This window comes from Bufo bufo, chromosome 1 (genome assembly GCF_905171765.1).
Source record: "Bufo bufo chromosome 1, aBufBuf1.1, whole genome shotgun sequence".
NCBI lineage: Eukaryota > Metazoa > Chordata > Amphibia > Anura > Bufonidae > Bufo > Bufo bufo.
In genome coordinates this window covers 276,213,249-276,237,615 of record NC_053389.1, presented here as the reverse complement: position 1 = coordinate 276,237,615, position 24,367 = coordinate 276,213,249, and the positions used below count along the sequence as shown (strand labels likewise).

General features: G+C 43.8%; 1 protein-coding gene across 6 annotated transcripts in view; it reads right to left on the bottom strand.

The window, feature by feature from the left end:
- ANKS1B (ankyrin repeat and sterile alpha motif domain containing 1B) overlaps positions 1–24,367 on the bottom strand; it is a 203,478-nt gene that overhangs the window by 149,678 nt on the left and 29,433 nt on the right. For 4 of the 6 annotated variants that reach the window (XM_040439672.1, XM_040439708.1, XM_040439698.1 and 1 more), the window contains exon 2: positions 9,990–10,083. The exons of 1 other annotated variant lie outside the window; for it this stretch is intronic. The gene's annotated coding sequence lies outside the window, so the exon portion shown is untranslated. Of the gene's footprint in view, positions 1–9,989; positions 10,102–24,367 lie in introns of all 6 variants that reach the window. One more of the 6 variants, XM_040439680.1, reaches the window with a different exon arrangement.

The window sequence follows — 24,367 nt, the reverse complement described above, 5'->3', positions numbered from 1 at the left end:
TTAATTGCGGACTAGCGTGGGTCAGGGCGTGTGAGATACACCCTTTAAATTCAGGTATTTGAAATACAGCCATTTAGTGCACAAATCTTTAATTGCGGCCTAGTTTGGTTCATGGCGTGTGAGATACATCCTGTATATACAGGGCTTATATTCTTCTATTAATAAAACACCCTTTTTTGGGCAAAATACACAATTGTTGCGCCCTTGCAGCATCAAGACGTTTGAAATTCCAGAGTTATATACTGCTGTCATATTCAGTTATTAAACAAACACCCGTTTGGGGGCAGCCTTTGCTGCAGATGTCATTGTGAGATACACCCTTTATATATTTGGGTTATATTCAGATATTTGAAATACAGCCATTTTGGGCACAAATCTTTAATTGCGGCCTAGTGTGGGTCAGGGCGTGTGAGATACACCCTGTATATACAGGGCTTATATTCTTCTATTCATAAAACACCCTTGTAACGGATCTCCTAGTGCTTCCCACGCACTCCACTCGACACCGTAACCACCACAGACCCCACGAACCGCCGCAGCTTGGTTGGGGTCTCACTGTCCTCCACCCTTGCTGGACCCAAGACCGGGCTTCAGCTTCCAGTGGGTGAACCTCTCCTAAATCCAGAGAGCAGGAAGAGCTAGTAGTTATAGCCAGGGGAGTATAGCAAATCTTCAGCGTATAGCAATCCCCAGTGTCGATCAGTTACCCAAACACCAGACTCAACATGATGAAGGGTAAAACAGGAACTCTTTTTATTGAAGATCAACTCAGTATATATACAGTTCAAGAAGTCTAACAACATAACGCAATCAACCATGAACAACATGCAAACAGACATCTTCACCCCCTCCATAATGAATGAATAAGGAGAGAGGAGACACATGTGATGGGATTATCTCCTGAGTGTATCATAGGGTGATCTACTCATCTAGGAGTCGGCTGCTCCTAGGGTCAGCTATCTTAATCCCATCACTAACACAATCAGTGGGAGTCTCAGTGCAGAGTTAACCCTTTTTGTGTTGCTGAATCCACACCATGCCTTTTTAATGGGCAATAGGAAATATGTGGCATATAAATCCCACACATAAATCAGGGTTCATAGTTCCTTGTAACCCCAAAAGGTCTGAGGGCTCTCCATAGTTCTGGGGCCATGGTCTGTAGGAAGGAGGCTGGCCCTCAGGCTTCTCTAGCAGCCCCAGTGACGGTTCAGTCCGTCACAACCCTTCTTTGGGCAAAATACACAATTGTTGCGCCCTTGCAGCATCAAGATGTTTGAAATTTCAGGGTTATATACTGCTGTCATATTCGGCTATTAAACTAACACCCATTTGGGCAAAAAAAGTTTATTTGGCAGCCTTTGCTGCAGATGTCATTGTAATATACAGCCTTTATATATTTGGGTTGTATTCAGATATTTGAAATACAGCCATTTTGGGCACAAATCTTTAATTGCGGCCTAGTGTGGATCAGGGCGTGTGAGATACACCCTTTATATACTGTAGTTATATTCTTCTATTAATAAAACACCCTTTTTTGGGCAAAATACACAATTTTTCTGGCCTTGCAGCATCAGCATGTTTGAAAATCAAGGGTTATATACTGCTGTCATATTCAGTTATTAAACAAACACCCGTTCTGGGCAAAAAAGTTCATTTTGCAGCCTTTGCTGCATATGTCATTGTGAGATACAGCCTTTACATACTGTGTTTCTATTCAGTTATTTGAAATACAGCCATTTTGGGCACAAATCTTTAATTGCGGCCTTGTGTGTGGATCAGGGCGTGTGAGATACACCCTTTATACAGGGCTTCTATTCAGGTATTTGAAATATCGCCATTTTGTGCACAAATCTTTAATTACGGCCTAGTGTGGGTCAGGCATGTGAGATACACCCTGTATATACAGGGCTTATATTTTTCTATTAATAAAACACCCTTTTTTGGGCAAAATACACAATTGTTGCGCCCTTGCAGCATCAAGACGTTTGAAATTCCAGGGTTATATACTGCTGTCATATTCAGTTATTAAACTAACACCCATTTGGGTTTAAAAAAAAATATTTGGCAGCCTTTGCTGCAGATGTCATTGTTAGACATACCCTTTATATATTTGGGTTATATTCAGATATTTGAAATACCGCCATTTCGTGCACAAATCTTTAATTGCGGCCTAGTGTTGGTCAGGGCATGTGAAATACACCCTATAAATACAGGGGTTCTATTCAGGTATTTGAAATACAGCCATTTTGGGCAAACAAATTTTATTGAGGCCTAGTCTGGTCCAGGGTGTGTGAGATACACCCTGTACATAGTGTCGTTCTATTCTATTAATTAAACACCCATTTAGGGCAAGATCCTAAATTCGAGAAATATGAGAGCGTCAAATAAGGGACGTGGCCCAGGTTGTGGTGCTGCTGGTGGAGCTCCTGTTGCAGGGAGAGGACGTGGTCGATCTGTGCCAGCTACACGCACAAGTGAAACCCCTTCCTCAGGTGCGAGTAGGCGTCAAAACCTGCAGCAGTATTTGGTCGGGCCGAATGGTGAGGCCTGAACAAATACAGGCGATAGTAGATTGGGTTGCTGACAGTGGCTCCAGTTCCTTCACATTATCTCCTACCCAGTCTCCTGCTGAAAGATCAGAGTTGGTACCTGCAGCCGATGTCCATCAGTCTTTCACCTTACCCCCTTGCAAATCAGCCAAGCAGTCTGAGCCCCAAGTCATGCAGCAGTCTCTTCTGCTTTTTGATAACTCTGTTAGCAGGGTTTCCCAGGGCCATCCACCTAGCCCTGCCCCAGAAGTGGAAGAGATTGAGTGCACCGATGCCCAACCACTTATCTTTCAAGAGGAGTACATGGGAGGACCATCGCAGCACGTCTCGGATGATGACGAAACACAGGTGCCAACTGCTGGTGCTTTCGAAAGTGTGCAGACCGACAAGGAGGGCAGGGGTGAAGACTGGATGGAAGATGATGTGGAGGACGATGAGGTCCTCGACCCCACATAGAATCAAGGTCATGCGAGTGACCTATGTAGTTCAGAGGAAGAGGCGGTGGTCCCACAGAGCCACCAGCACAGCATAAGAGGGAGCAGGGTGCAAAAGCGTAGCGGCCGTCCTCTAGACAGTATGCCTGCTACTGCCCACCGCAGCAAGGGACCGAGCACACCAAAGCCAGCTCCAAGGAGTTCCCTGCCGTGGCAGTTCTTCAGACGATGTGCAGACGACAAGACACGAGTGGTTTGCACGCTGTGCAATCAAAGCCTGAAGCAAGGCATAAACGTTCTCAACTTGAGCACAACCTGCATGACCAGGCATTTAAGTGCTAAGCACGAGCTGCAGTGGAGTAGACACCTCAAAAACCAAGAAAGGTCTCTGGCTCCTCCTGCTGCCTCTTCATTCACCTCTGGAGTGACAGTGACACCTGCCACCCCGCAAACAGAGGATCTTCCAGCAACACCACCAACTGGGTCACCAAGCATCTCCACAATGTCCCACGGAAGCGTTCAGCTCTCCATCTCCCAAACACTAGAGAGGAAGAAGAAGTATCCCCCTACCCACCCGCGATCCCTAGCCCTGAAAGCCAGCATGTCTAAATAACTGGCCTTTGAAATGCTGTCATTCCGTCTGGTGGAGACGGATAGTTTTAGAGGCCTTATGGCGGTGGCTGTCCCACAGTACGTCGTGCCCAGCCGCCACTACTTTTCCAGGTGAGCCATCCCTTCCCTGCACAACCAAGTAGGGGACAAAATCAGGTGTGCACTGCGCAACGCAATCTGTGGCAAGGTGCACCTCACTACGGATAGGTGGACCAGTAAGCACGGTCAGGGACGTTATATCTCCATAACAGCACACTGGGTAAATGCAGTGGTGGCTGGGCCTGAGGCGGATAGCAGTTTGGCGCATGTCGCACATGTCCTTCCACCACCGAGGATTGCAGGGCGCTTTAGTTTGCCTACTGTTGCTTCCTCCTCCTACTCTGCTTCCTCATCCTCTACCGGCTCCTCATTCGGTCAGCGTAACACCTTCACCACCAACTTCAGCACAGCCAGGGGTAAACAACAGCAGGCCTGGTGGTGTGCGATAATGGGCGAAATCTCGTAGCAGCTCTGGGACTAGCCGGTTTGACCCACATCCCTTGCCTGGCACATGTGCTGAATTTGGTAGTGCAGAGATTCCTTAAAAATTACCCCGATATGTCAGAGCTGCTGCATAAAGTGCGGGCTGTCTGTGCGCGCTTTCGGCGTTCTCACCCTGCTGCTGCTCGCCTGTCAGCGCTGCAGCGTAACTTCGGACTTCCCGCTCACCGCCTCATATGCGACGTGCCCACAAGGTGGAACTCCACCTTGCACATGCTGGCCAGACTGTGCGAGCAGCAGCAGGCGATAGTGGAGTTTCAGCTGCAGCACGCACGGGTGAGTCGCTCTGCGGAACAGCACCACTTCACCACCAATGACTGGGCCTTCATGCGAGACCTGTGTTCCTTGTTGCGCTATTTCGAGTACTCCACCAACATGGCCAGTGCCGATAACGCAGTTCTCAGCATAACTATCCCGCTTATATGCCTCCTTGAAAAAACGCTGCTGGCGATGATGGAAGAGGATGTGGCACAGGAGGAGGAGGAGGAAGAGGGATTATTTCGTAGGGTTTCCGGCCAGTCATTCACAAGTGGCTCCGAGGGTGGGTTCCTGCACTCACAAACGCCAGGGCACAGTTCTGGAGGATGACGAGGTGGAGGGTGAGGAGGAGGAGATGGAGGAGGAGGAACCATATTCACAGCAGGGTGGCACCCAGACCAGCTCATGGCCATCACTGGTGTGTGGCTGGGGGGATGCAGAGGACACAGACGATACACCTCCCACAGAGGACAGCTTTTCGTTGCCTCTGGCCAGCCTGGCACACAGGAGCGATTACATGCTGCAGTGTCTCCGCAACGACCGCCGAGTTGCCCACATTCTAACTTGTGCTGATTACTGGGTGGCCACGCTGCTGGATCCCCGGTACAAGGACAACGTACCGTCCTTAATTCTGTCACTGGAGCATGATCGTAAGATGCACGAGTACAAGCGCACGCTGGTAGACGCTCTGCTGGTGGCATTCCCACCTGACAGCGTTGGCACAGTGGAAGCACAAGGCGAAGGCATAGGACAAGGAAGAGGTCGCCAAAGCAGCTGGGGCACCGCCAGCACCTCATAAGGCAGGGTTAGCATGGCCGAAATGTGGAAAAGCTTTGTCAGCACGCCACAACAACCAGCACCACCAGCTGATATGGAACGTCTTAGCAGGAGGCAGCATTTCACCAACATGGTGGAGCAGTATGTGTGCACACGCCTACACATACTGAATGACGGGTCTGCCCCCTTCAACTTCTGGGTCTCCAAATTGGGCACATGGCCTGAGCTTGTCCTTTACGCCTTGGAGGTGCTGGCCTGCCCTGCAGCCAGTGTATTATCTGAACGTGTGTTTAGCACAGCAGGGGGCGTCATTACAGACAAGCGCAGCCGCCTGTCCACAGTCAATGTGGAGAAGCTCACGTTCATTAAAATGAACCAGGCATGGATCCCACAGGACTTGTCCATACCTTGTGCAGAATAGACATGTACTGTATACCGGCACTAACCAGCCATTGTTATACTGCAGCGCAATTGCTCATTCTTGTATTTTGGATATTTGACACTCTTTTCACCAATTTTTGGGTGTGATGTACCACTGCTATACCTAGTAGACCGTTAAAAAAAATAAAAATAATTGTCAGTTACATTTTCAGTTGAAATTCAACAATTATTGGTTGTGAAGTACCACTGCTATACCTAGTAGACAGGTAAAAAATAAAAAAAATTGTAATTTACATTTTCTGGTAAAATTCACCAATTTTTGGGTGTGATGTACCACTGCTATACCTATTAGACCGGTAAAAAAATAAAAATAAATTGTCAGTTACATTTTCGGGTGAAATTCACCAATTTTTGGGTGTGAAGTACCACTGCTATACCTAGTAGACAGGTAAAAAAAAAAATAATGTAATTTACATTTTCTGGTGAAATTCAGCAATTTTTGGGTGTGATGTACCACTGCTATGCCGAGTAGACAGGTAAAAAAAACAAAAATTTGTTACATTTTTGGGTGACATTCACAAATTTTTAGGTATATACCCCTCCCTCTACCTAGTTGACAGCTTAATAAATTTCAATAATTTTTTTTACATTTTCGGGTGACAATAAACAATTTTTTTCTGTCATAGACCCCTGCTCTACCAGGTAGACAGATTAATACATTTCTGTAATTTTTCTGTTACATTCTTGGGTTGACATTATACAACTTTAGACGTGAATAAACCCCTGCTCTGCATAGGTGACAGGGAATAAAATTTCAGAAATTCTTCTTTAATTGATGAGCACCACCTCCTTTGATTCAATGCTTAAACCTTTAACAAGTTGTACCACATTTGCGCTTCAATAATTTGTCCCACATTTCCGCTTTACTCTTTTGGCCAACATTTGTGCTTCAATACTTTGTCACACATTTCCGCTTTACTCTTTTGGCCCACATTTGGGTTTCTGTGATTTGTCCCACATTTGCGCCTCAATAACTTTTCCCATATTTCCACTTTACTCTTTTGGCCCACATTTGGGCTTCTGTAATTTGTCCCACATTTGCGCTTTAACAGCTTTTCCCACATTTCCGCTCGATCCCAAAAAAATGTAATAAATTTATCTCCCTTAAATTTGGTCTCTTTTTCTCACGCTCCCTCTCCGGCGTGGAACCCTGATTCGCCGATAACCGTGATCAACATGGTGCGCTCAGAAAAGAACATCGAAAGTTGATAGAGAAGATATCCAAATGTATGGTGGATGTCACTGGGGCACCTCTACATAGGTGACAGGAACATAATTTTTAAAAAATCGTCAATTACATTGTCAGGTGACATTTTTCACATTTTTCCGGATAGAAACCCCTGCTCTGCATAGTTGACAGGGAATAACATTTTATAAATTCTTCAGTAGTTAATGCGCACCACATCCTTTCATTCAATGCTTAAACTTTAAAAAGTTGTCCCACTTTTACACTTTAATAATTTGTCCAATAATTCCACTCTATAATTTTAAATTTGAAAAAATTAATCCTCCCTTGTATGTGGTCTCTCTTTCTCACGCTCCCTCTCCGGTGTGGAACCCTGATTCCCCGCCACCCGTGATCACCATGGTAGGCGCATAAAAGAACATTGAAAGTTGATAGAGTAGATATCAAATTGGATCGTGAACATCACGGGGACGTGCGACATGGTGGGGCAGTAAGTGTGCAGACGCCTACACGAACTGACTGACAGGGGTCAGCCCCTGCAACTTCTGGGTCTCCAAATTGGGCACATGGCCTGAGCTTGCCCTTTAGGCCTTGAAGGTGCTGGCCTGCCCTGCAGCCGGTGTATTGTCTGAACGTGTGTTTAGCACGACTGGAGGGTGTTATCACAGGTTATATTTCCCAATGTTTTGGGGTGTACCCTAATTAAAAAATTTTAAAAAAAAAATTAAAACCAAAAAGCAGTGTAGGCTACCTCTTCCTCCTCCACCGCTGCTTCCACCTACACCGCCACATCCACCGCCTCCTCAACCTCCTACTCCATATGGACCTTGTCCTCCTAGATCAAGATTATTATTTTTTATTTTTACGTATTTTATAGTAATTTCCCTATCCACATTTGTTTGCAGAGCACTTGCCATGCTCTTAACCACATTGTGATGCCATTTGCAGCCCTCTAGCCCTTTCCATGACATTTTTACAGCCATTTTAGTGCTCAAAAGTTCGGGTCCCCATTGACTTCAATAGGGTTCAGGTTCGGGGTCAAGTTCGGGTCCCGAACTCGAACATCTAGGTGTCCACTCAACTCTAGTAGCCACCTATCCATTGACAATGGGATTAAGGTTGGTGGACCCAGTTTCTAGAGATAGGTGTGGGTGTTAAAGGTGGAATCTGCATCTATCCAGTGGATATGCCAAAAAATGTCTAAGATGGAAATACCCCTTTAAGGCGATTTGTAACAAATATTCAGGGAGCCCAGACAAGAATTGCAGACCAATGCACTCAGATAGATAGATAGATAGATAATCTCTTCCACCACATGCCAACATTGTCAGATAACCAGTCCAGGTCTTCTGCAGATTATATAAACCAAATATATTGTAACACAAAACACTGATAGATAAGGATCAACCGTCATTTCACTGGTTCAACCCTAATTTTTCTAACAATTACAAGGCAAAAACAGTTCGTCTTACCACTCAGCATTTATATCTTCTTCTACAGCCTAACACCTACATTCTATGTGACATCCCACTCAAAGCCAAATTATACAATGCACAATCATTTCTGTTCCTTGAAAGCTTACACTATATGGGATGTAAAACTCTCATTAGTGATAGGGCTACAAATATACCATCAGAGATGTGTTACTACATGCATATATACCATGCATTTATTATTTTGTCTCCTGTACAAAATAAATGCAAGATTATCAGTAGGTACTTTAAAAGAATAGACCATAACAGCTTGATCCTGGCAAGAAATACATAAGCGCTTACAAAAGACCATTATCACCAAATAAAAGTTACATTGTTCTTCAGAATAATGCTGCAGAACATTTCACTTCTTACGATCATGATACATAATTGTTTTCTTGGAAAAATATTTTTAACTTATGGCTTACTTACTACCAGTGGACGCAGAAAGGCAGAGGGGAAGAACAGTCCATAGACCTTTTACTCTCTAATAGCTCAGCATAAACCTCCCTTAAAGGAAACTTGTCCCCATGAAGATAAAGTGTAATCTGCCAGCCTCATTTTATAGAGCTTTATGGGATTACTCATTTAAATTCCTGCTTTGAAGTAAAGGAGATGGTCCTACCAATGACTGACCGCTCTTTCTGTACGTACAGTCACAGAGTAAAGGCTTCACTGATAGGACCACTTTCTTGACTTCAAAGCCCAGAATGAGCAGGAATTTTAATAAATTAAATATAATTTATACTGAATATCGCACAAAAGTACAGGGTGAATCAAAAGTTGCAGTACACCTTTTTATTTTAGAAACAACATGGAAAATGAAACATCTTAATATCCTAGCAAGTAATGGGTGAGCCATCATTTAGGCTATGTCCAGAACATAACGGGTCAAGAGAAAATTTTTCCAATGGGAAGAGGGTCATGTAGAATAACCAGGAGCTGCAGGAAGCATGTTATAGAGCAGGAGGAGCGGAGCAGATTGATATATACATGGTGAGTAACGCTTTTATTTCAGAAACGAAAGGGAAAATGAAATATCTGAATAACCCAGCAAGTAATGAGTGAGGGAGCCTATCTTTTAGGCTATGTCCAGAACATGGCTGCCATCTTGAATGCCGCCATATTGTATCAAGGGCAATATTTTCCAATAGGAAGGGGGCGCTTGTAGAATATAAAAGAAGACAAGAATTTTCTCAGAAATCGTTTGCCGCAATCAGATATGCAATATCTCTTGTAGTTCAAAAGTTATCAACACAGAAAGTTCAAAACGTTTAAGTTCTGTGTTCAGCACCAGGGACAATACATTGAACATGTCAAATAGCTGTGCATCACAGAGACAATTCCCGGTTGTTGCAAATTTCTGTGTTGATAACTTTTAAACCACAAGAGGTATTGCAAATCTGATTGCGGCAATTGATTTCTAAGAAAATATATATTCTACAAGCGCCCCCTTTCTATTGGAAAATATTGCCCTTGATCCAATATGGCGGCTTTCAAGATGGCAGCCATGTTCTGGACATAGCTTAAAAGATAGGCTCCCTCACCCATTACTTGCTGGGGTATTCAGATATTTCATTTTCCCTTTCATTTCTGAAATAAAAGGGTTACTCACCATGTATATATCAATCTGCTCAGCTCCTCCTGCTCTATAACATGCTGCCTGCAGCTCATATAACATGTTCAAAGTGACAGGTTGCCTTTAAAGGGGAATACTCACTGTATGTTGCAGCCACAGTTGGTTGGGGTTATGGAAAAAGCCAAGCGGGCTAAGCTATTTTAGTAGCTCCTATTCACTGTTCCACCACTGGCCACTGCAATGAAAGGGTATTCTGATATCAGCAAGTAATGACTAAGGTGGGAATACCCCTTTAAGTCTTTTTAACAACAGATATTCTGACCTAAGAAATTCATTAGCACATGCAATTTATTAGACAGCAGTAAGCTGCTTTTAAAAGGGACCTGTCATCGCAAAATGCAGTGCAATCTTCAGTCAGGATGTTACAGAGCAGGAGAAGCTGAGCAGAGAGATATATCATTTTGTGGGAAAAGAATTAGCAAAACTTGTAACTTATAATTTACATCCCTGCTTTTTTATAAAATTACATTCACCCAGTTAGTGGCGTGCCTACGGTGTTTGGCACCCGGGGCAAGTCCTTTTTCTGGCATCCTCCACAACCCCAATACTTTAAAACATTGTGCCCACTCATAGTTATTATGTCTTCATTTTCCCCCTGCACAGTATTTAGGCCTCATGCACACGACCGTTGTTTTATTCCGTGTCCATTGTTCCGTTTTTCGTGATTTTCTGCGGACCCATTGATTTTCAATGGGTCCGTTGAAAACTTGGCTAATGCACCGTTTGTCATCCGCGTCCGTGATCCGTGGTTCCAGTCCGTCCAAAAAATATAACCTGTCCTATTTTTTTTCACGGAAAACGGTTCACGGACTCATTCAAGTCAATGGGACCGTGAAAAAACGCGGAGGCACACAAGATTGTCATCCGTGTCTGTTTTTTTCCTATCATTTGCATGGCAAACTTGACTTCGATTTTTTTTTACTTTCCTTCATGTCTGGTGATCCTCCAAAAATAAAGGAAGACACACGGAAACAAAAACGGAAACGGATCACGGAACAACGGAACCCCATTTTGCGGAACGGAACACAACAACGGTCGTGTGCATGAGGCCTTATGCCTACATTGTGCCCCTCACAATAGTAATGCCGACATTGTGCCCCATCACAGTAGTTATGCTCCCATTGTGCCACCACACAGTAGTTATGTCCCACTGTGCTCCCTCACAGTAGTTATGCCCTCATTGTGCCCCTTCACCGTAGTTATGCCCTTAATGCACCCCCTCAAAGTAATGCCCAAATTGTGCTCCCTCACAGTAGTTATGCACACATTGTGCCCCCTCACAGTACTTATGCCCACATTGTGCCCCCTCACAGTAAATAAGCCCACACTGTGTGCCCTCGCAGTAGTAATGCTCTCATTGCCATGTAGATTGTAAGCCCTCACGGGCAGGGCCCTCTCTCCTTCTGTACTAGTTTGCAACTCGTCTTGTTTATGATTAGTGCAATTGTCTGTATTATGTATGTATAACCCTTTTCATATGTACAGCGCTATGGAATGAATGGCGCTTTAATAATAATAATAATAATAATAATTGCGCCCCTTTAACCACCTCAGCCCCCAGTGCTTAAACACCCTGAAAGACCAGGCCACTTTTTACACTTCTGACCTACACTACTTTCACCGTTTATTGCTCGGTCATGCAACTTACCACCCAAATGAATTTTACCTCCTTTTCTTCTCACTAATAGAGCTTTCATTTGGTGGTATTTCATTGCTGCTGACATTTTTACTTTTTTTGTTATTAATCGAAATTTAACGATTTTTTTGCAAAAAAATGACATTTTTCACTTTCAGTTGTAAAATTTTGCAAAAAAAAACGAGATCCATATATAAATTTTGCTCTAAATTTATTGTTCTACATGTCTTTGATAAAAAAAAAATGTTTGGGTAAAAAAAAAAATGGTTTGGGTAAAAGTTATAGCGTTTACAAACTATGGTACAAAAATATGAATTTCCGCTTTTTGAAGCAGCTCTGACTTTCTGAGCACCTGTCATGTTTCCTGAGGTTCTACAATGCCCAGACAGTACAAACACCCCACAAATGACCCCATTTCGGAAAGTACACACCCTAAGGTATTCGCTGATGGGCATAGTGAGTTCATAGAACTTTTTATTTTTTGTCACAAGTTAGCGGAAAATGATGATTTTTATTTTTATTTTATTTTTCTTGCAAAGTCTCATATTCCACTAACTTGTGACAAAAAATAAAAAGTTCTATGAACTCACTATGCCCATCACGAAATACCTTGGGGTGTCTTCTTTCCAAAATGGGGTCACTTGTGGGGTAGTTATACTGCCCTGGCATTCTAGGGGCCCAAATGTGTGGTAAGGAGTTTGAAATCAAATTCTGTAAAAAATGACCTGTGAAATCCGAAAGGTGCTCTTTGGAATATGGGCCCCTTTGCCCACCTAGGCTGCAAAAAAGTGTCACACATCTGGTATCTCCGTACTCAGGAGAAGTTGGGGAATGTGTTTTGGGGTGTCATTTTACATATTCCCATGCTGGGTGAGAGAAATATCTTGGCAAAAGACAACTTTTCCCATTTTTTTATACAAAGTTGGCATTTGACCAAGATATTTATCTCACCCAGCATGGGTATATGTAAAAAGACACCCCAAAACACATTCCTCAACTTCTCCTGAATACAGAGATACCAGATGTGTGACACTTTTTTGCAGCCTAGGTGGGCAAAGGGGCCCACATTCCAAAGAGCACCTTTCGGATTTCACTGGTCATTTTTTAAAGAATTTGATTTCAAACTCCTTACCACACATTTGGGCCCCTAGAATGCCAGGGCAGTATAACTACCCCACAAGTGACCCCATTTTGGAAAGAAGACACCCCAAGGTATTCCGTGAGGGGCATGGCGAGTTCCTAGAATTTTTTATTTTTTGTCACAAGTTAGTGGAAAATGATGATTTATTTTTATTTTATTTTTTTCATACAAAGTCTCATATTCCACTAACTTGTGACAAAAAATAAAAAGTTCTATGAACTCACTATGCCCATCAGCAAATACCTTGGGGTCTCTTCTTTCCAAAATGGGGTCACTTGTGGGGTAGTTATACTGCCCTGGCATTCTAGGGGCCCAAATGTGTGGTAAGGAGTTTGAAATCAAATTCTGTAAAAACTGACCAGTGAAATCCGAAAGGTGCTCTTTGGAATATGGGCCCCTTTGCCCACCTAGGCTGCAAAAAAGTGTCACACATCTGGTATCTCCGTATTCAGGAGAAGTTGAGGAATGTGTTTTGGGGTGTCTTTTTACATATACCCATGCTGGGTGAGATAAATATCTTGGTCAAATGCCAACTTTGTATAAAAAAATGGGAAAAGTTGTCTTTTGCCAAGATATTTCTCTCACCCAGCATGGGTATATGTAAAATGACACCCCAAAACACATTCCCCAACTTCTCCTGATTACGGAGATACCAGATGTGTGACACTTTTTTGCAGCCTAGGTGGGCAAAGGGGCCCATATTCCAAAGAGCACCTTTCGGATTTCACTGGTCATTTTTTACAGAATTTGATTTCAAACTCCTTACCACACATTTGGGCCCCTAGAATGCCAGGGCAGTATAACTACCCCACAAGTGACCCCATTTTGGAAATAAGGTGCTCTTTGGAATATGGGCCCCTTTGCCCACCTAGGCTGCAAAAAAGTGTCACACATGTGGTATCCCCGTATTCCGGAGAAGTTATGGAATGTGTTTTGGGGTGTCATTTTACATATACCCATGCTGGGTGAGAGAAATATCTTGGCAAAAGACAACTTTTCCCATTTTTTTATACAAAGTTGGCATTTGACCAAGATATTTCTCTCACCCAGCATGGGTATATGTAAAATGACACCCCAAAACACATTCCCCAACTTCTCCTGAGTACGGCGATACCAGATGTGTGACACTTTTTTGCAGCCTAGATGCGCAAAGGTGCCCAAATTCCTTTTAGGAGGGCATTTTTAGACATTTGGATACCAGACTTCTTCTCATGCTTTGGGGCCCCTAGAATGCCAGGGCAGTATAAATACCCCACATGTGACCCCATTTTGGAAATAAGACACCCCAAGGTATTCAATGAGGGGCATGGCGAGTTCATAGAAATTTTTTTTTTTTGGCACAAGTTAGCGGAAATTGATATTTTTTATTTTTTTCTCACAAAGTCTCCCGTTCCGCTAACTTGGGACAAAAATTTCAATCTTTCATGGACTCAATATGCCCCTCACGGAATACCTGGGGGTGTCTTCTTTCCGAAATGGGGTCACATGTGGGGTATTTATACTGCCCTGGCATTCTAGGGGCCCTAAAGCGTGAGAAGAAGTCTGGAATATAAATGTCTAAAAAATTTTACGCATTTGGATTCCGTGAGGGGTATGGTGAGTTCATGTGAGATTTTATTTTTTGACACAAGTTAGTGGAATATGAGACTTTGTAAGAGAAAAAAGAATAATTCCGCTAACTTGGGCCAAAAAAATGTCTGAATGGAGCCTTACAGAGGGTGATCAATGACAGGGGGGTGATCAATGACAGGGGTGGTGATCAATGACAGGGGGGTGATCAGGGAGTCTATATGGGGTGATAACCACAGTCATTGATCACGCCCCTGTAAGGCTTCATTCAGACGTCCGTATGCGTTTTGCGGATCCGATCCATCTATCAGTGGATCCGTAAAAATCATGCGGACATCTGAATGGAGCTTTACAGGGGGTTGATCAATGACAGGGGTGTAATCAATGACAGGGGGGTGATCAGGGAGTCTATATGGGGTGATCACCACAGTCATTGATCACGCCCCTGTAAGGCTTCATTCAGACGTCCGTATACGTTTTTGCGGATCCGATCCATCTATCAGTGGATCCGTAAAAATCATGCGGACATCTGAATGGAGCTTTACAGGGGGTTGATCAATGACAGGGGTGTAATCAATGACAGGGGGGTGATCAGGGAGTCTATATGGGGTGATAACCACAGTCATTGATCACGCCCCTGTAAGGCTTCATTCAGACGTCCGTATGCGTTTTGCGGATCCGATCCATCTATCAGTGGATCCGTAAAAATCATGCGGACATTTGAATGGAGCTTTACAGGGGGTTGATCAATGACAGGGGTGTAATCAATGACAGGGGGGTGATCAGGGAGTCTATATGGGGTGATCACCACAGTCATTGATCACGCCCCTGTAAAGCTTCATTCAGACGTCCGTATACGTTTTTGCGGATCCGATCCATCTATCAGTGGATCCGTAAAAATCATGCGGACATCTGAATGGAGGTTTACAGGGGGTTGATCAATGACAGGGGTGTAATCAATGACAGGGGGGTGATCAGGGAGTCTATATGGGGTGATAACCACAGTCATTGATCACGCCCCTGTAAGGCTTCATTCAGACGTCCGTATGCGTTTTGCGGATCCGATCCATCTATCAGTGGATCCGTAAAAATCATGCGGACATCTGAATGGAGCTTTACAGGGGGTTGATCAATGACAGGGGTGTAATCAATGACAGGGGGGTAATCAGGGAGTCTATATGGGGTGATAACCACAGTCATTGATCACGCCCCTGTAAGGCTTCATTCAGACGTCCGTATGCGTTTTGCGGATCCGATCCATCTATCAGTGGATCCGTAAAAATCATGCGGACATCTGAATGGAGCTTTACAGGGGGTTGATCAATGACAGGGGTGTAATCAATGACAGGGGGGTGATCAGGAAGTCTATATGGGGTGATCAGGGGTGATCAGGGGCTAATAAGGGGTTAATAAGTGACGGGGGGGTGTAGTGTAGTGTAGTGGTGCTTGGTGCTACTTTACTGAGCTACCTGTGTCCTCTGGTGGTCGATCCTAACAAAGGGGACCACCAGAGGACCAGGTAGCAGGTATATTAGACGCTGTTATCAAAACAGCGTCTAATATACCTGTTAGGGGTTAAAAAAAACACATCTCCAGCCTGCCAGCGAACGATCGCCGCTGGCAGGCTGGAGATCCACTCTCTTACCTTCCGTTCCTGTGAGCGCGCGCGCCTGTGTGCGCGCGTTCACAGGAAGTCTCGGCTCGCGCGAGATGACGCGTATATGCGTGACTCTGCGCAGGGCTGCCACCTCCGGAACGCGAATCTGCGTTAGGCGGTCCGGAGGTGGTTAAAGGGAATCTGTCACCTATCTTGACCATATAAAACCGTTAACATAGCAATGTGCAATAAAGTACCTTCTTATCTACATGTGTCTTCTTTCTTTCATTAAACTTTTCATTCTTATTAAAAAGCGATTTTTTTGATATGCAAATGAGGTCTCAAGGTGCCCAGATGGGCGTTATTACTCTGCTCTAGTGCCCAGTAACGCCCCCTTGCAGTGCCCAGCCCGCCTTTCTTCTAAGCCCAGCACGCCTCCTCATAAATAAATGTCCTCCCACATACTTGCCGAACTGCGCTGCCCCCTCCCCACTACGTCATTTAATTTATTCACTGATTCGTCTGTGCTCCCTCCTCTCTTTGCCTACAGCGCTGCCCCCTCCCCACTACGTCATTTAATTTATTCACTGCACGCACCGGCTGTTGAGGATCCACAAAACAGATTCCCAGTCTGACAGCCCACATAACTGGGCATATTACTGGGGGCACAGCTGGGAATAATTCTGTAAAGGGGGTGCAATGTGGGCATAAATGCCGTGCGCTGGCATGAAGGGGGAATAATTACTATGTGGAACATTAAGGGGACTGGGTGGGATTAGGTGTATAGTTATGTTTTGGGCGGAGTTAGAGGCGTGGCCTAGTGCAGGAAAAATTTGCCGCACAATGTGTGCCTCTTTGTTCGTTTACAAAGTTGGGAGGTATGCAATGAGCGCTATCTCTGTATACACACTTACACATAGAATGCTATCAATCACTAATGACACCTCCCCCTGTGTACACGCTATCTATGTATACACACTTACACAAAGTATGCTATCAATCACTAATGACACCTCCTCCTGTGTACAACTATCAGTGAGTGACAGCTATCTCTGTATACACACTTACACATAGAATGCTAGTGTGCTGTTCCAGCATTTATTTCTTCCATTTAAAAGGTTTCTGTCATCAGAAAAATCGTTATGTATCTGGCTGATATTAGCAGAACATAACTGTATGATTTTTAACTCCCTGCCTGCCGCCGTTCCCTCAAAATAAAGACTTTTATAATATGCTAATGAGTTTCTAGGTGCTAGTGCGGCGTTGCTGCAGCATCTAGAGGCTCTCACCGTTTGGCACTCCCATGTCCAGTTGATTGACGTCCTAGTTCTCCTCAGTGCCCCGTAAATCCTGCGCCTGCGCCATTCCATTTAGTATTCGGCGCAGGCGCAGTGAGTGAAGGACGCTCTCCTGCTGCCGGCTTCACTCACTGCGCCTGCGCTGAATACTAAACGGGGCGGCGCAGGCACGGGATTTTACGGGCACAGAGGAGAACTAGGACGTCAATCAACTGGACATGGGAGTGCCAAAGGGTGAGAAGACGGAGCCTCTAGGTGCTGCAGCAACGCCCCACTAGCACCTAGAGCAGGGCTGGCCAACCTGCGGCTCTCCAGCTGTTGCAAAACTACAACTCCTTCCAAAAACCATATGGCGTTCCTATCAGTTTTGAATACCTTGAGGGGTGTATTTTCCAAAATGCGTCACTTTTTTGAGTTTCTACTCTAGGGGTGCATCAGGGGGACTTCAATTTGGACATGTAAAAAAACCAGTCCAGCAAAATCTGCCTTCCAAAAACGATATGGCGTTCCTTTCCTTCTGCGCCCTGTCGTGTGGCCATACAGCAGTTTACGACCACATATGGGGTGTTTTTGTAAACTACAGAATCAGGGCAATAAATATTGAGTTTTGTTTGGCTGTTAACCCTTGCTTTGTTAGCGGAAAAAAATTATTAAAATTGAAAATCTGCCAAAAAAGTGAAATTCTGAAATTTCATCTCCATTTTCCATTAATTCTTGTGGAACACCTAAAGGGTTAACAAAGATTGTAAAATCAGTTTTGAATACCTTGAGGGGTGTAGTTTCTAAAATGTGGTGTTTTTTGGGTGGTTTAAGCCTTACAAAGTTACTTCTGACCTGAACTGGTCCTTAAAAAGTGGGTTTGCTTCTAAACTTCTAAGCCTCCTAACGTCCCCAAAAAATTTAATTACGGTACATTCACAAAATGATCCAAACATGAAGTAGACATATGGGGAATGTAAAGTAATAACTATTTTTGGAGGTATTACTATCTATTATAAAAGTAGAGAAATAGAAATTTGGAAATGTGCTAATTTTAAAAAAAATTTTGTAAATTTGGTGTTTTTTATAATTAAAAATGTTTTTTTTTTTACTCAATTTTACCACTGTCATGAAGTACAATATGTCACGAGAAAACAATCTCAGAATGGCCTGGATAAGTAAAAGCGTTTTAAAGTTATTACCACATATAGTGTCACATGTCAGATTTGCAAAAAATGGCTCTGTCAGGAAGGGAAAAATGCCCAGGATGTGGAGTGGTTAAAGAGACAATGGACCCCCTTACCTACTGGGCCTTTTTTGAAACTGTAAACAGTGCACATACTGTATATATAGAGTATCTGCCCAAACATTGACCTCATCTGTACCAGACATTGCTCTCTAATGGACATCAAAAGTCTCTCTGTTACTTAAGAGGACTTCACAAGAATAAACAACATGTGACAGGTGGGGACACAAGCTCAGCATCTGCAATGAGATCTAGCAGCTTTATGTAATGTCCAGAAGTGCACTTGGGTGTCTACAGACACTCATAATGGAAGGGGCTTCATTATGAACTGACTGTTGGTGGGTACAATGAATCCCTATTATGTACCATGCAGGTCAAAGTTCTCTCATAACCTGTTTATGCAGTCATAAATACATACATTACAATACATTTCCTGCATTAGATACCAGGCTGGTCAGACACTGGAGTGATGTCCAGCCCTGCCAATCAAGCGGCAGGTAAGTCCCTCACTGCTCAAGAACTCTGATGAATGAATCAGTTTGCTCATCTCTAGTGAGGAATGGTAGGCATTATTGGGGAACTGAGTGAACTGTATGGGACTCTGTATGACACTACTTTTTCTGGGCATATATCCATTATTTTCTGGGCACTCTTTGGCACTGCGTGGCACTGTCTAAGCACTCTCGTACTATCTGGATACTCTGTCACTGTCCCCAGGCACAGTAGGCACTATTTATCTGGATACTATGTCAGTCTATCCAGATATAATAGGCACTGTTTATCTGGATACTGTGTCAATCTATGCAGACACAGTAGGCACTATGTCACTATACCCAGACACAGTATGCACTATTTATCTGGGAACTGTGTCACTATACCCAGACACCGTAGGCACTATTTATCTGGGAACTGTGTCACTATACCCAGACACAGTATGCACTATTTATCTGGGAACTGTGTCACTATACCCAGACACCGTAGGCACTATTTATCTGGGAACTGTGTCACTATACCCAGACACCGTAGGCACTATTTATCTGGGAACTGTGTCACTATACCCAGACACCGTAGGCACTATTTATCTGGGAACTGTGTCACTATACCCAGACACCGTAGGCACTATTTATCTGGGAACTGTGTCACTATACCCAGACACCGTAGGCACTATTTATCTGGGAACTGTGTCACTATACCCAGACACAGTATGCACTATTTATCTTGGAACTGTGTCACTATACCCAGACAATGTAGGCACTATTTATCTGGGAACTGTGTCACTATACCCAGACACCGTAGGCACTATTTATCTGGGAACTGTGTCACTATACCCAGACACCGTAGGCACTATTTATCTGGGAACTGTGTCACTATACCCAGACACAGTATGCACTAAATATCTGGGAACTGTGTCACTATACCCAGACACAGTAGGCATTATTTATCTGGGTACTGTGTCACTCTAGCCAGACACAGTAGGCACAAATTGTCTAGGTATGGTGTCATTCTATCCAGATACATTATGCAGTATTTATGGTATCTGGGTACTGTGTCACTCTACCCAGACACAGTATGCACTATTTATCTGGGTACTGTGTCACTCTATCCAGACACCGTAGGCACTGTTTTTCCGGGTACTGTGTCACTCTACCCAGACACCGTAGGCACTTTTTATCTGGGCACTGTGTCACTCTATTAAGACACAGTAGGCACTATTTATCTGGGCACTTTGTCACTCTATCCAGACACCGTAGGCACTGTTTATCCGGGTACTGTGTCACTCTATCAAGACACAGTAGGCACTGTTTATCTGGGTACTGTGTCACTATCTAGACACAGTAGGCATTGTTTATCTGGGTACTGTGTCACTATCTAGACACAGTAGGCATTGTTTATCTGGGTACTGTGTCACGCTATCCAGATATAATAGGCACTGTTTATCTGGGTACTGTGTCACTCTATCCAGACACAGTAGGTACTATTTATCCGGGTACTGTGTCACTCTATCCAGATACATTAAGCACTATTTATCTGGGTACTGTGTTAGTCTATCCAGACACATTTTTCGCTGTTTATGGTATCTGGGTAGAGAGCAGGGTAATGAGTACTGGAGTCATGGGTCCGAATCAGACTGGGGCCAACATCTGCATGGACGCTGTATGTTTTTCCTCTGTTTATGTAGGTGTCATCGAGATCCTCTAACTTCGTCCCACAGTTCAAAAATATGCTTAGCTTCCTATGAAATTGGTCATAGAAAGTGAGCATGAAAGCTCAGGACTGCGAGACCCAGTGACCAATGTAAGGGCATTCCCTGTACAGAGCTTCATAAAATACTATTGCAATTGTAATTCACATACAATATATATTTAATAGTAGCTTGTCCTGCTTCCTAGGAATTGCTGATCTACAGCCAAATTTTGAAATTTGCCTTTACCTCCTCTGTAATATAAAATCCAAGCCTTTTGTTGTGCCAGTTTAATTTAGACCTTCATGAGTCAGTAGCCCGGCCGGGGAAACCTGTCTGCGCACTTAAGTTTAGCAGAGCTGTAGTTTTATTGGTAAAATATTTCTCCAGTTTAAGGCCTCATGCACTCCGTGTGCTGTCCGCATCCGTTGCTCCGTTCCGCGGCCCCGCTAAAAAAATATAACATGTCCTTTTCTTGTCCGCGCTTTGCGGACAAGAATAGTCATTAATATTGACGGCCCGTTCCGTTCTGCAAATTGCGGAAGGCACACGGGAGGCTTTCGTTTTTGGCGGATCCGCTGATTGCGGACCGCAAAAAAACGGAACAGTCGTGTGCATGAGGCCTAAGACTGTGTTCACATTCATGTTAAGGCTTTTCTCTGGTTGTTCTCTCTGGTTTTCTTTAATTTTTACAGCAAGAATTCTTGCCGTCAAATGATGAATTCCTGACTAACCACATAATAAATCAATGGGGTCTGCTGGCCAGCTTAGAACCTTTGTACAGCAGATCTGGCACCGCACCATGGCTTCCATAATGAATGGAACAGAGCCTAATGCTGCATTTACATGCAGTGATCAATCACACAATTGTCGGGAAGGAGGCGTTCCTTCCTAAAAATTGCATATGCGTATTGGAGGTGAAGCGATGCATATCACTTCTACTGTGCGAGGACAAGTGACGGGTACTGCCATTGCTCGTCCTCATACAGCTGCATTATTTGTAGGTTTACACCGCACGATCTGCTGCCCGGAAACTGTAATTTCGGTGTCCACATAAACTATTGTTTTACTCAATGAATGGGCATTTTGCTTGTTCATTGGGTGATCTGCAGCACCTTTACATGGGCAGATTATCGGGAACAATCGTTCGTAGAAACATTCTTCCCCGATAATCTGCCCGACAATTGGGGCGTGTAAACCAGCATTGGACTGGATTCAAATATCACCTACTGATAAGGAAGGGAGTAGAACTACCAGGGCAGCCATCAGGGCAGTACTACAGTCAGATGCCCTTGCAAAGGGATCCCTAACGTTGGGTTTACAATGTCCAATTGTCAAGCAGATTATCGGGGACGAACATTATTATGAACACTCATTCCCAATAATCTGTCCGTCTAAAGGTGCCTCAGATCACCTGATGAATGAGTCCTTCAGACGTTTCTGGTGGAACAATCGTTCATGTGGACACCTAAATTACACCTAAATATTGAAACATTGAAGCTGTATGAGAACGAGCGATAGGAATAACCATCACTGATCCTCATGCTGTGGAAGTGAGAGCTTCATGTAAATACAACTCTCACCTCCACTATGAGCAGGCAATTGACGGGAAGGAACGCTTTCTTACCAACAATTGTGTGCCCAATCGCTGCATGTACTGTACATATTGCATAATTCACATGCGGCTTGCCTCCACTCATTAACCCCCAGTCACTACGTGGGAGCTACAAAGTTTCACTTATAAAATGAAAGAAAATGTAGAACATATAGAAAATGATGGCAAATCTGGTTCCCTAAATGTCCTTCATTTTCATAAGTCTAAGGGCTCATGCACACAAACGTATTTTCTTTCCGTGTCCATTCAGGGTTTTTTTGCGGATAGGATGCAGACCAATTCATTTCAATGGGTCCGTAAAATATGCGGACAGCACACTGTGTGCTATCTGCATCTGTATGTCCGTTCCATAGCCCCGCAAAAAAAATAGAACATGTCCTATTCTTGTCCGTTTTGCGGACAAGAATGGGCATTTCTACAATGGATCCGCAAAGAAAACGGATGCCATACGGAACATCATCCTTTTTTTTTGCGGATCTGAAATTTGCAGACCGCAAAACACATACGGTTGTGTGAATGTAGCCTAAATGCATCAAAATGAGTTCAGGGGCCCTGAGAATTACTAAAAAGTAAAAAAATGGGTATTAATACAGAAAATATCCCCACTATTTTGTTTTAATTGCTTTCATATAGCCTTTTTGGATTGTCCACTAAGAAAGGGAACCAAGACATTCCTGAAGTGAAGCTCCAGCTTCTACGTTGTTCACACCATGTCTGAGCTTGGACATAAATAGCTATACAATTGCATATGTCAACCGCATGCTTGTTTTTGCCGAGGCCAACCCTACAGAAAGCGCAGTCTGACACTCTTTCCTACGCAAACAACCTGGATGGTGGCCTTCCTTGGTTCAATGGGGGCCTATGGCCTTGTTCAGCGTATAGACGAGGAGCTTTCCATGCACGTTTGATGAATCTGTGACTGTGTATGTAACATGATGTAAAAACAGCCTTTACAACAGTGGCCATGGGTCTCCAGCTATAGCAAAACTTTATTTTCTAGCATGCCTTGGCAACCTTCAGCTGTCAGGACATACATGGACTTGTAGTTTCCTTAGGAAAGTGACACATATTTGTAGACTTTATCACTTAGCGTCAAGGACCTGGGATTGTGGCATTGTGGCTCTACTGAGTAGAGCAATATGCTGGCTGTGGACAGCAAATGTGAGGGGGTTCATGAAAACATCTGAAATGGGGCCTTTGGCTGTTTGCGAAATGAGAGTCTGTTGATTATTTGGGTCATTTATTCAGCCTTCATGCCTACTTTTTCTTAGTCTCATGAAATCTAATGAATTTTAACCTGAGCCTCGCACAGAATGTACTATTATATGGCAGCCTTTGAAAAAAATGGCCCTCCATGTAAGGGTATGCTAGAGAGAGTCTAGTGGGCGTTCTTACTATGTGACTGACAGCCTTCCTTGTAAGAGTATGCATACAGAGAGATATAACAAACACTGGATAGGACCGCCCACTGGACTCCTAAGCATTGAAAGAGCAAGCGTTTAAGCAAATAAATTGGAAGCTCTACTGAATCTTTTCCTATAGAACTATATATCAATCAGCTCAGCTCCTCCTGTTTTATAACGCTGCATTTCATGGTGACTGGTTGTTTTTTACTTTTTTCATCCAAATAGTTTCCCAGCAGCAGTAGCACAGTGATCATTAACAGTCCCTCACCCCAAATAGTTCTTTAAAATAAGATTTTCACCTAAAAGCTAAAAATACTTATACATTCATAAAGTATACTTTTAACTACGGCTTGGTAATTATGTTTTGTTTATAAGCATCTTACTGTATTGTTGCTGCAGCCATTTTGGCCAGTGCAGCCATATTGGTTGTTCATTCTGAACCAATATCGCAGCACTTCCTGTTCTCATTTTTGCTCAAACAGCCACTACTATAAAATCTATATGAGGAAAAGAAACATAGTCACTACATTTGAGAAGTTGCAGTATCTTCTGATTTATTGCATTATCAAATTTTAGCATTATAGGCGGAAGTCCATTTTAGCAGTCGGGGGGGGGGGGGGGGGGGGCTGGGAACTTAAAGTGGCCCTGGAAAAAAACCTTTTGTGTGGCCCCATGTTGTAGGTTGTTCCAAACTGACAGAAGGTGGGGCAACACAAGTAGGCAGGGACAACAAAAGTGGGCGGCGTCAGTAATACTGTAGTGTAGAACAAACTACCACAGTGTAGCATAA